General features: G+C 38.2%; 1 protein-coding gene across 2 annotated transcripts in view; it reads right to left on the bottom strand.

The window, feature by feature from the left end:
- LOC125240779 (ankyrin repeat domain-containing protein SOWAHC) overlaps positions 1-14,156 on the bottom strand; it is a 107,489-nt gene that overhangs the window by 64,151 nt on the left and 29,182 nt on the right. The window lies entirely within an intron of this gene.

Below are 14,156 nucleotides of genomic sequence, written 5' to 3'. Positions count from 1 at the left end.
GTGTAAAACACGGGAGGATCTTCGAGTATAATAATTATAAAGGGACACGTTGCCTATATTTTGGTTCTAGCGTTGTGTAAAATCACCCCGGAGATATTGCGGGAGCTTAGCATTATTCATTCTGAATAAGTACTTGTTGAATTGTTAACACACAATAGCCATAGATAAAGTACCAATAGTTAGGGAAATTTTAATATTTACAGATAAAAACGTCTAGTTTATTGTTTGCTAGTAGGTACCTGGTACCTATTCGCAAACGAATGTAGAACAACCGTACACAAAGTCTGATATGACAGTGCAATAAATTAAAAATCGTAGCAAACACGACGACGGGACACTTAACACTTAACGTTTTAATAAGTATTTAACTGCTTCCTGTCTCTTTGGTCTACAAATAACGCGGTCGGCTCGAATGTTTAACCGAGCCTGAATAAATAATCAATTTAGCCAGAGCGCTGATCGATTGCCACAATAGCGGGCGGATGATACACTCCGCCGAGCCGGAGATAAATAATCCGAGACAAATGCTCGGGACGTCTCCGGAGAACCGCGGTGACACTACATTTAAAAGCTTCAATTGTACAGAAATAACCAAAACGCGGTTCAGATCTTTCTCAAACTAATCGGGTATCGGGTGGTTGACGACAATCGTGATTGACTGCGCAAGTGAGACTCTAATATAAACAAATTAATACGGAGCTAGGCGTGCGGCAGCGATAATTTAGAGAGCGACGCCGCGAACGCGGGGGCTTTCGTGAGGAATCACTCCCGAGCGTCATTAAATGCATTTACAAAAAAATATGGCACTCAACAGTTGTAAATCAGTGTCGCATAACACAATCTTTACTGTTATGAAATATGCGCTTCCTGTCTAGTTTTGATTATCATAACGAAGGAAACATATTTCTAAAAAGTTCCTTTCGAACTCCATTTTTAATAACACATCAAGCCGTTCCCGTTCCGTTTGTTATTAATTGATAGGGTAGTTAAATAGCTGATATGTTTCTGTTATAATCCCGACTAGGCTTTTAAAGTTGAAATCGAAAACAGAATAAAATTATTAACTGTTACATTAAAAAGTTACATGTGTTTATCGCCCGCACCGAGTTAGTCTTATCAAAAACGGTAGCAATTTTAAGAATGACTGGGTCTATAAATAAGGGAGTATTTACATTAATTATGAGCTTAATTGTGTAGGATCCCTTTGATTTACAAGCCGCTCAGAGCCGCCGCAAACGAATTGTACTGGCTTAGCGGAGCACCTCGGGCTTTGACTGCCGCCACTACGCGCAAATTATTTTTGCTGTATAATATAGGTATACAAGACGAAAGTGAATTACACGGACGGCTGCACCATTCATTTCCAAGGATTAGCAGATATGTGCAGTTTGTGCATCAAACACGGATTTAGATGCCAGCGATAAATTTAGAATGTTAACTACATGAGACGCCCACCCACTTTAATTTGTAGCTTCGTATCTTTCACCACTTCTAGTATAATATGAAGAATCGCTGTTCATAAATTATTCAGTAATTATATCGATTTATTCTAACATTTGTAACTCAAAAAATTAAACCACAAATCTACATAAATATGTATTAGGCGAAGAGCCTCAATTTCATCTGTGCGAAAAAATGGATAAAGCTTTTTATGTAATAAGCAGTCGCAATCAAGCACGGTTTGAAAGAGTTCTTTGAATAACGACTTGCAGAATTAAACGTATTGGTGGCGATTAGAGAATATGATACTGTTATTCTGTTTTCTTTATATCTTATCCAACAAAGTAAAATACCTAAACTAAGTTCATATTCGGATCGGATTCCCACTATATTTCTTAACATCTTTCAAGTTCATTTGATACTGAAGTGAAAACGGTATGTAGATCTTCCGTTAAGATCTACATGTAAACTACTTTCCCACTTAAAATAATCGCATTCTTCCAAATATACAAACGTACAGTACGTACATAATTATAAAAGGCAGGATAAGGTTAGTTGTTCGCATACCCCCTGAAGTAATTCTTCTATTCAAAGGACTACATAGATACCGCTTTCCCACTTCCCCATAAAACAATTGCATTCATCCAAACCCAAATTGTGTAAAATTGATACATATACATAGACATAGTTCGCTTGAGCACTACGTAGGTATAGGGTTGTTGTTCGCATACCGCCGCGAGGGAGCGCGCGTGGCGTGTCGGCCTCCGGCCACGGCGGCGACATGCGACCAGACCCACGCTCTAATTCTATCCAAAAACCGCGCACAACTATAAACATAAACCACTAAATCCACGCATGCACACAATCAAATTGGCACTTAGAATAAAGACGCAACAGGAGTTCTATAATTCCAAAATGTAAAGGAAAGCAAATTTTGATTTAAAAAATTAAGTTAGTAAACAACGCTGATTAGATTTTTGAATAAAAAATTGTGCGACAAAGACCAAATTTTGCGAAAAATCTATAAAATGTTACCAATCCTTATAATATTTGGAAACCTAAGTGACAATGAATTTACCGGATTCTGTAATCCTTTTTGGCTAATTGACATCAAATATTTTTTATCACGGCATTTTTGTACAGCATGCTGCTTTTGGCCATGTGTGAAGGCTCTATGTATAAATGATATTAACCTGAATTGAAAAAAAGCTTTGCTATTTTTTTTATTATTAATGGACTTACTCTTTGCCACAGACTGGCCAAAGGCAAAGACGTGGCCTACGATGGAGTGAGCTTTAAAAACCAGGTAGGAACCACTAGACAGCTTATATGGAGACATTACCACGCCGGTTGTTATCAAAATACCGATGATCGTTTAACTACTAAACTCCTTAAAAAAAATCATAAATAAAATAGGTACATTAAAAATACATAACATATAAAATACTGGACCGCCGAACATGCCGTGCTCGTGTGTTGGAGGCCAAGCCTCACTTTGGGTCATCGCGACAAGAAAGTAAGTAACAGTAAAAACTAAAAAGGTGAATACCTCACCCATATTTCATGAAGTACATACTCTCAAGTATGTGTACATTGATCGCAGTCAGTCTCGGCCAAGTCGTATTAACATCCATATTTTCATAACCGCGAAGAACCTACACATTGGTCTAAATTAAAGAATCACTTGATCTAAAACTATTCAGTGCTTTGTTATCTACAAGTACATAACTTTCATCCGAATCCGATCTTTACCACCTTCATCCGTTCGAATTTAGTGTCACCGTGCCGACATATATCCCTGAATGAGCCTACGCAAATCCTAGCACCAGCATCGATACGCAATCAAATAATTCCAGCGCCGAACAAACGGCCCAGCTCGCTGTTTAGAAACAATAGCTCCGCTGTGCAATTAGTTCATCCGATAGACGGTGGTCGAACCACTCGTAAATCTACTCTCTTACCACCAGTACGTAGTTGTGGCGCCGTATGTAGATTCCCCAGTTAATTAATGTGCCATGGTAGTGAGGCCTCCCTCGCCCCGGCCGGGCTTCGTAAATTGCGTAACCATCTACGTACATCTCCCAATTCTGGCAAATTAAAATTCGACGCTTGAAGATAATGTTTACGCTGTTGCTATCTTAAATTAGACGAAGAGATTTTAATGAGGCCACATAGTGTTTCCTAAGGAGAGCAAAAGACAAGTTTAGCAATTCAGTTTAAGTAAAACAGTAATATTTCTTTCAGAAGCCTCAGAGCTTACCTAACAAATTATCCGCAAAATTTAGAAACAAGCCATAAAAATTACATATTCGTGTAAAAAAATATTACCTAACTACTTACCTACTATATAAAATATCATACATTAAATAAATTCAAACAATACGTACCGACTAACTAACATTAATTCAAACACGTATTTTCTTTCAAAAGCAACGTAAAGCAAAGAAAACTCTACTCATTCGACAAATCCGATGCGCAGGTCAAAGTTCCTTACCCAAGTACTCCGAGTAAATACCTAATACGAATTCACACTACCTAATACGAATTCACACTCGTCTCGGATAGGTAATAGTTTGTCATGTGATCTTCAGTCTGACGGATCGCAGACGGGCCCACCCTCATTATCCCTTTCATGCTGAATTTCAATTAGCATGCTTTCGTGTTTTGCAATAACAGACCGAACCCCGTTTGGTGAGTACAATGCCGACGGGTTGGCACACAGGACCAATCGGTATTTTGCACTCTTGGTTGAACAAAGGCACATGTGATTATATGCCCTATAGATTCGTGCGACTATATGCTTTCTAGGGTTTGATAGGCTATTTATAACAATAGATCTCATAAAATAGATTACAAGACATCACGCGACAAGCATTGAGTACTTTTTCATTATGTGTGAGATGTGTGTGATGAAATTTGTTCATTTCGTATCGGAAATAGAGAGGGTAAACCTTTATCTTCGTAGGTCGGTTTAGGAAATTCGTAAATTGCTATACTACAACTACGAATTAAAACATTAAAAAAAACATTTTGTCGACTCTATCGGGCATTTCATCATTCTTCCAATATCAGATCAAACACAGATCTTCCAATAGGAGGCACTCCTGGCGCCACAACCAAATTACCAAACCGACATGAATGCCATCCTGTCTTTCAAATTTGATTGCGTCCAACATCACACGCCCATGAAGTCTATAATGAAATGGCCGTATAAAAACAAAACTATTGGCATACATGATTAGCTCGATACACGAGTAAGGTAGAACTAAACAAACAACTATTACAATAACGCTGACTCATCGTGTTAGAAATCACTTATTGTGAGAGTGACTTGCACTACACTCAAACGCAAGTGCCTTATGCTGCTAGTCCAATCCACGAGGGAGTTGGGCTAGCGCATGAATCTTCCCATTGTACTCTATGAAATCCATAAATGCTCCAGAGTGGTGTTCGAGTTGGAAGTCCTTATTCTGGCTGGGCATTACTAGTAGTGTAGGCAAGTATCAAATTGTAATTTAACACTTGAGGCACCCAAACATAGACACGTAGGCATTTTTTTTTGGCAACTGACAACCTAGCAATGATAACTAAAATTATTAATGTAAGAGCTTCGATACAATATCTTGTCGCAGGATGTAACATGCATTTAACCATAATTTAATCATTGGAGAAGACTCCCCAAACTCATGGTTTCTAACATCGAAAGGAAACGCCATAATAATTTAATAAATCTACACATTGTCATTGCAGTTAGGTTAGTTAAATTGTACTGTTTTTAGGTTGCGTTGAGTAGCGTATGCGGCCCGCGCTAGGCGCTAGCGCTGTTTGGACCCCCCGTTACAGCCATGGATCATCAACTTATTGTTCGTAAAGGTCGAATTTGGTCAATACAATTGCAAGTTTTGACGCATACGATCAGATAAGTTTAAGTGAACGGGCCTTCATCAAATCTTTGAACATTTATGTATGTTTTAACAAACAATGTCTATTTAAGATTACTTAAACAAATTTATTACCTAGGGGTGTATTTGATGGAGTTTTCTAACGAAACGGCATAACAAGTTAGTCGGAATGTATTCGTAAAACAATGCTTACTGCAACAGTGTATGTAGATTTATCACCAATTAAGGGTGGTTATATGATGTCCCAATACTATAATATATATACCTATTACATCAATTACTACCTCTTACCTCATACGTCTCATGACAGTGGATAGTTCTCAATGCTGACAAAACCAAACTGCTACTAATCCACTCTCCGTATCTACCTATCACCAATATTCCAATTTGTTTATATGCTCACAGTTATCCTTGTTGTCACCAAAATATGAATAATTGTACCTGTAGACCTATAGAGATAGTTAAATGTGTTACTTACCTTGGAATGCAAATAGACGAACATTTATCCTGGAATGTAAACTTTATCTATGCCAAACTCAGAGTTTTACTTGGTAAATTCTTCCATTTCAAATTTAGAGTTCCAATAGGCACTTTGAGATGTCTTTACATGTCACTGGTAGATTCCATATTGAGTTATGCACTAGACAGTTATGGATTAACCACCAAAACTAACAGATAAATTGGAAAACATTCAAATTCGATTTTTAAAATTACTAGTTAACAATAAAAAAAAAGCAAAATGTAAAGGAAACTGTAGGTTACTTTTCAAAATATGTAAAATATTACCAGTCAGCCTTAAACATAAATACCTGCTCGCAGTCAATAACCATGGCTGTCTAGTGCAAAACCCCCCTAACTCTTCTAATGCGCCAATACATCCTATAGGGCACAGCTACTACACTAAGTCGGTAGCTACAGGTAAGCTATCTGTGCCTATATAGAATTCATAATTATTTTGGTGACAGATCGCTAAAAAAGCGTATTCCCTATCTGCTCAATAGCTTACCTGAAGCCATCCGAAGTGAAAAGCACCCAAACAAATTTAAAACTATGCTAAAAAAACATTACCTAAATATATTACAATAATTTATATTATCTATTATTTAAGAAGTTCAACGACTTTTCTTTAAGTTAATTTAATTAAGTTTATGTAATTGAGAAACTGTTGATCCCACAGACAAACTCGTTCTGTTCCAGAGTTTTGTGGGACTATATGTTAGATATAAGTTTGTCACTGTATTTTAATAACAATAAATAATAATAAAAATAATACCATGGACTTTTGGACTTTTCTAGTCTTCAATACAGAGTCTATCAGAGACCTCACACATTCTCTCGAAAGCTTTTGGCAGAAATAGTCACTAGTTACATATAAGTCATATAACACCGCTTATTCATTATCGAAAACCGTGAGACAGATATCCTGATATTAGTTAAATCCTTAGATAAAACCTTAGATTTTTATCTCGGGCTCTACAAAAAATAATAGAGGATGTTGTCGACCCTTCGCTTGAACGACACGCATAAACAATGGCTCGCAGGATGGGTCAAATGAGGCGCGTCAACTCGGGTTGCACTTGTGCCGCCTTGGCGCCGGGCTCGAGTTGCAGGCCAGCGCGCAGCGTCGCCCGAATTGACTTTATCTCGATCCAACATCACTAGCACACGTGCTGTTAATACTACGGGGTGTTAGATTTTGAGCAACAGTGCGCTTTAAAACTTGGATTTGGCGAGTAACAGATGGGAATTAATGTTAAGTGTTAACCCTACTTCCTCGAAAGAGTTTAAATGATGAATGAATAAAGTTTTACTTTCTATTAAAACAATAATTTTTAAATCAGAAATAAAACACTAACACCTAAAAAACACAGCCTGTGTTAAGGTAAGTTATCTTCCAACCTGATGTGATGATGACAAGATTTTTATTAAGTCACTATTGCATAAAAATCTAGCAAAACGTTGTCAAAACTCGGGGTCTGATCTATCGTCGAAACAAGAAAAAATCGCGCATACATCAATCGTTCATCATACAGTTTCGATAGGGCATAGCTTCGTCGATCTACATAGACAAACTGATTATCGCTTACGAGCGAAGCGATCGAATCGCAACTGTCACTGTCGCACCAATATTCCAGAGTGACATAGAGATACAAAGCCTTTCGATATAGCGACAGTGCTTGACGCCGCTTCTCTGAGTGCATTTTGAGCCTAACATGACATGGTGCTAGAATTTTAGAGGTCAACTATACCCGGCGGCGTTCGTCGGAAATGTCCCAGACGACATAAAACGAGAACTAGGTAACGATGAATATTCATTATCGGTTTATCTTTTGACAGAATAGACTACGCGTTGTGCGCATTTCCTTTTTCTTTTGAACAGTATACAGTGATCGTACCGAACTGGCGATGAAGACATTTTGAACCCGTTACTATTTTATAGAGGTATATCTCGGAAAGTACCTAATGGATTCAACGAAATTTGCTAGGTATTACAAGGACGCGTCTTTTTTTAGTTTTTACAAGTATTGCGAGCAAAACTCGAACTCTCAGATAGGTAATAAAATAAACCACGATTATCCCATGGATCCGTTGCCTAATTAAAAAGGTGTGTAATATTTTTTTTTAACTTTGGCCACCGTAAACGCTGTCAGCCACGTAGTGACGTCATAGAACCTAACCTAACTTCACGTCGAGTCAATCACTGACATAATGAACTTTATGCCTCATACTTAAAAGTAAAAAAAAATGTGTTCAAATCGATTGACGTCATACACAGACAATCTATAGATTAACATGGCTAATGTTGTTTTACCCTGTCCCTGATTAAGTGAAAGTATACTTTAAAAATGTTTTTTGCGGTTTACAAGTCAATAAAATATGGTAATATTTTTTTTCGGTTAATTGGTGAGTAAATAATAATATAATAAAGACTTAAAAAAAGGGTCAAGTAGCCTATTTAAAGTATTCTGATTGGTTTATGCCAAATTGCAGCTTTCAACAACGAAAGGACATGCGGAAGGGTTGACTACGGAACCCTATAAAGAACAGGAACTACCAGTCAGCACTGTCAGCAGAATCGTCGGTACCTCAAATGACCACGACTGCTCAGAGAGGAGTATACGACTAAGGAGAAGAATTAGGCATTACCACAGATTAATAATAAGTTACTAACGTGCATTACGATGAATAGGTAAGTAATATAGCTCATTAAGTACAATCCAATCAAGGAAACATTGAAACTGCAGTCACTTTAACAACCTACAGAACTAGTGTGACACTGTGAACTTTAAATTTGCAAACAATTAAAGAACTATCTTCAATTCATTATCAAAGTCATGTCAAGATGGTCTTTGGCACCATATTCGCTATTGGCTTAATCTAAAAAGTGGTCAATGGTAATCTTAAACAAAAAAAATATTTATCATAGAATCTGGTGGCAAAAATTAACGTGAATCGGTTGAAAATTGCGACCTGTAGACGAGAACATCCTGGCATACAAATTGAGTTAAACCGTAGACATACCTACGCTGTTGCTCCGGTCAATAAGAAGCTCACATTCGAGTAATTGTAACAAATATAACACTTATAAAAGTCAAAAGACTACAAATAAAGCAAAAGTCGGTTGTGCATCACCTCACAAAGTAACAAGCGAGCGGAACGAACGAGCCGCCTGAGAATCGATTCCTGAACGTGTTATGTGTCACAACTAAGTAGTTTGCACTTAAATATTACCGCTTTTGTTCTAACGCCGACTTGAACACGCGAACTTGACATAAAGTAAAACTAGTACGTTAATAAATAAAACTGGGAAATGTATTACCTCATTCTCATCTGATACTGTTTATGTCAGACATGATGTGTACATTAGATATAACCGAGACGTTATAACTGTTATAAGCGAATGTTTTAAACAGCGCTTTTTAACCTAAGATAGAACAGAGAAACAAAAACCTACCTTCTATTACACTTATCGAGTCGAGGAATTAATGGACGACCCTGGCCCCGTAGCCGAATGACATTTCTGCGACGCCAAACGCCGCCAAATACACCCTGGCTCTGTCGCGCCAATACGCAAGAGTGATACAGATAGTTAGCTACGAAATAGATATTATCTTGAGCGTTTGTGAATTCGGCTACGCACACTGGTAGTAACCCTGTCTGCTAAGTCGATGGTCCTGGGTCCTCGAACCCCGTCATACCAATGAGTTTTTCGAAGCCGCTTTTCGGTGACAGCCTTTCGGCGTAACTAGGCCTTCGTTAGAAGGTCAGATGGCAGTCGCTTTCGTAAAACTGGTGTCTATGCCAAATCTTGGGATTATTTGTCAAAGCGGACCCCAGGCTCCCATGAGCCGTAGCAAATAACGGTATAACGTAAGGAGGATGATGATAATGTAATTATACTTACATTTTTATATTAAAGGAAAAAAACCGGCCAAGTGCGAGTCGGGCTCGCGCACAAAGGGTTCCGTAGCAGCAAATATAATAAACCAATAACTTAACCAAAATTACAGTTAAATCAACCTATCTCAAAAACTATAAGAGATACTTTGATCAAACCAAAAATCGTTGAAAGAGTTAATTAGCATGCATCACCTCTATTTTTTTTAGAATTTTATACCCCGTAGTTATAAAAATAGAGGGGGGGGGACATACTTTTTACGACTTTGAGAGCTGATATCTCAAAAACCGTTCACTTTAAGAAAAATGTTTTTTAGAAAACTTTATATCATTTTAAAAGACCTTTCCATTGATACCCCACACGGGTATGTACATCGAAAAAAAAATTTTCATCCTCAGTTACATGTATGGGGGCCCCACCCCCAATTCTTTTTTTTACTATTTAGTGTCATAATTTTGTAGCGGTTCATACAACACATATTCCCATCAAATTTCATCACTGTAGTACTTATAGTTTCCGAGTAAATCGGCTGTGACAGACGGACAGACGGACAGACGGACAGACGGACAGACGGACATGACGAAACTATAAGGGTTCCGTTTTTGCCATTTTGGCTACGGAACCCTAAAAAATGGAAAAATTTACGCTTCCGGCGGCTTTCTTTTCCATTTTTTCCTTTAATATAAAAATGTTTAGAATCGTTAGCAGACGTTTCTGCTTAATAAAAATTAATTATACTTACACTTATATCGTTGTACGAGTATGTACAAACAAAACTAATAGCCTTCTTAAGTTTACCGTAAATATTTATTTATTGTCTTACTTTATGTGAGTTTAGGGGGTTTGCAGGCTACAGAGGTAGAAAATCATGTCAGGGTGAGTGTGGGACAGGATTTCCCGCCTTTGGCTTGCCTTAGCTGACCGTACAGCAGAGCTAGCACATGGTTGGCGCGAGATTAAAGTACCGGCCCTTATTATGTCATTAATACAATTAGAAAAAGACATATCATCCATGTCGCGGCTAAATACTGTCGCGCCAATCATGTACTAGCCCTGCAGAGTGAACTGTGACGTCGTTAGGACTATACGTTTCGCAGCCGCTATATTTTCCAGAGGTAGAAGTGAAAGATTTGGCTTCGCAGCTACTGATACTGGTAGAAAGCGACAAGCGACGCACACCTCTCGACACCTTTTGAGTTCTCACACCGGTGTTGCCCTTTATCCATTTAAGATGCCGCTTTTTACGAGGGCGAGACACCATTTGCCGGAAATAAAATTGGTATCCGTTATACTGGGCTATTGTATAAAACTGATGAGTTGATGACTAAAAAATTTTAGGCAGTATTGAGATTTCGGACTCAGTAGTTTGTTTGCCCCACACTCATTGTGCATTCGGTATTTTCGGTAAACGAGACCAACCCAGCCCCATTATAACTTGACCTTACGAGCTACGTCGAAGATATGAGTTTTGGGTTATGGTGTTCCTTAATCGATCCAATAATTACCTAAAGTTATGTTATATATAATAACCACAGCGTCTCAGTCCTATAAAAGTACCTATTATAAGTATACTAGCTTTTACCCGCGGCTTCGCCCGCGTAATAAAAGTATTCTTATTGAAACGTTTACAAAAAATAAGATTTTCATTTGGATCCGTAGGTTTCTTTGTAGCCTTTGTAGGTACATCTGTCCGCGTTTATTTCCATTGGGGGGTCATTGTAACTGATCTATTTGCTGTACGGTCAGCCAAGAACCTTACACTGCTTATTGGCTGACTGTACCTTACACATATTACTATTGTTTTAAAAGAAATTCTTGCAATGATTGTAGAATTGTTACACAGCGACCACAGCGTAGGTAGTAGGTACGAATATGTATGTATTTTCCTATATAAATATTTATACTCGGGAAACTTCATACAACCCACATAGCCAGTATCTCGACGCTATGGTCGGTAGGGTAAAAAGTACTTCCTTGCATTATCGCTTACAAATTTTTCCATTTAGCTTATACTTATTGCAAACGTAAACTTATAAAAGGCAAGCAAACAACGATCTTCTTACAGCACATTGAATATAATAGTTATCACGGATGCAGGATACTTGCCGATGCCTACTTACTAATCCCTTCCCACTGAGCCACCTGCATTTTACACTGCCTAGATATCGATTGCCGACCGATTATTCCGACCCCAATCCCTATTCTTATCCCCGTCCCTATCTCTATCCTTGTCCTCGTCCCCGTCCCCGTCCCGTCCCTGTCCCCGTCCCTCCCCTATCCCTATCCCTATCCCCGTCCCCGTCCCCTATTCCTATCCCTATCCCTGTCCCTGTCCCTGTCCCTGTCCCTGTCCCTGTCCCTGTCCCTGTCCCTGTCCCTGTCCCTGTTCCTGTTCTTGCCCCTGTCAAATTATCATGCTAGTAGGTGAAAATCCTTTCTTAGTGCTCCTCTTATGGCTATTTTGGATATTTTAAGCCTATTGCACTACGACAGGGGACAAAATTTATTTTCCACCTCATTAGATTTTTAAATCGTTGTATTTATCGTAATCAGCGACCCGATAAACCATTAAAACGATACCCATATTGTGTTTTTGACTTTGCCCCCTTTGCACCCCTTATATAAGGAACCTATGTGCCAAATTTGACATCTCTAGGAGCAGCGGTTTCGGCTGTGCGTTGATATGTCAGTCAGTCAGTCAATATCTTCTTTTATATATATTTTTGATATTTAAACCCCATTGCACCACAACAGGGGAGAAGGTATTTCACTTCCGCCTCGTTAGATTTTAAAAACGTTGTATTTATCGTGATCAGCGACCCGATAAACCATAAAAACGATACCCATATTGATTTTTTGACTTTATCACCCACTTTTCACCCTTTTAGGGGTTAAATTTTCAAAAAACCTGAAACACGTATTTAGTCATATGTGTTAAGGAATCTTCCTGTGAAGTTTCGAATAAAATAGTCAAACTAATCTTGTTTCTCCATACAAACTTTGAACCCCCATTTGACCCCCTTAGGAGGTGAATTTTGGAAAATCCTTTCTTAGTGCTCCTCTACACTACATATGAAACCTACGTGCCAAATTTGAAATCTCTAGGACCAGCGGTTTCGGCTGTGCGTTGATATGTCAGTCAGTCAGTCAGTCAGTCAGTCAGTCAGTCAGTCAGTCAGTCAGTCAGTCAGTCAGTCAGTCAGTCAGTCAGCTTCTTCTTTTATATATTTAGATTAACATATTTATAGCATTTATAAGGATACAAAATCTTCACTCAAATGACGTAATAATTTTTTTCCCTCACTAGCTCGGAAACACGTGTTTTGTCCTTAACCAGCGGGTAAAAACGCATTTTATCCACTAGTGGGTAAAGTAATTTGACCTTGAATAAAGTCAAATTAACTGCTTTAAAATTGATAAGAGTAGGTGAATCTAGTAATAAAGATGATTTACCACCTGTGGAACTACTGAAAGCAGTGATAAACGCATTTTTTGCGTTGTAGTTTCCTCGCTATAGTGAGGGGAAAAATTTTGTGTTACACTCGGATGCAAATGTATTTCAACTTTTTCTTGCTTTTTGCAAGTGTCTACTTTTGTGATTTTTAAACCATCGTGAATAAAGATCCTTAAGTTCAGGATTCTATTAAAACAATATGTGACGAACAATACTCGCTTCACTGCTCGTGGTTCAACTATAGAATCATTAATTAGACTTTTTTCACTGTAGTCGAAGTATGCCTGGCGTTTTTCAATTCCACACTCGGCGTTAAAATACAACTTTGCCCCATTGTATAACAAATAACTATTATAATATTTACAATCTCGATAAAAGTATTTGGTCGACGAGAGCGTGCGTGAATCACGCTCCGAATAAATCATTAAGAAAACTCCTGTCACACTTAAGAGTGAAAGATGTCAACGGCGCGACGGCCATATAAATCAGATTTAAATTGCTTTCCGCAACGACACTCCCATCGTCGACTTGGCGTTAATAGCGCGCAACCGAAATATTATACGTCTGTTTAAAAATATTTCCCCACCTCGAAATCATTAGGCTGAACCTGACACTACTCAAGCCCAAACTTCTGACCTTACGGATCCGGAGCGCTTTTTACTATGAAATAGGATCCCGGCGCCAAGTAAAAAAAAAGGTTGTAATTGCGCCCAAGTTAGAACCAATTAGAGCGGCCCTTGTCAATATATTGTGAAACGGAATGATCATTAACACAAAAAGAGTTATCATATGCAAACAACGGCCAATTAAGGTGAACGACTCAAAAGATAATTAAGACAAATTTATTTACGTAAGGATTTTTTCTTTGAGGATCGAACTTCCAATGATTGATCGATAAAATTGGACTCGGTATCAAATTCGTGGATTTTGACGGTAGGCAACACTTACTGTTGTACATTTT

The sequence above is a fragment of the Leguminivora glycinivorella genome, chromosome Z, assembly GCF_023078275.1.
Source record: "Leguminivora glycinivorella isolate SPB_JAAS2020 chromosome Z, LegGlyc_1.1, whole genome shotgun sequence".
NCBI classification, from domain to species: Eukaryota; Metazoa; Arthropoda; class Insecta; order Lepidoptera; family Tortricidae; genus Leguminivora; species Leguminivora glycinivorella.
The sequence above is the reverse complement of the archived record's forward strand: the minus strand, read 5'-3'. Positions and strand labels throughout refer to the sequence as shown.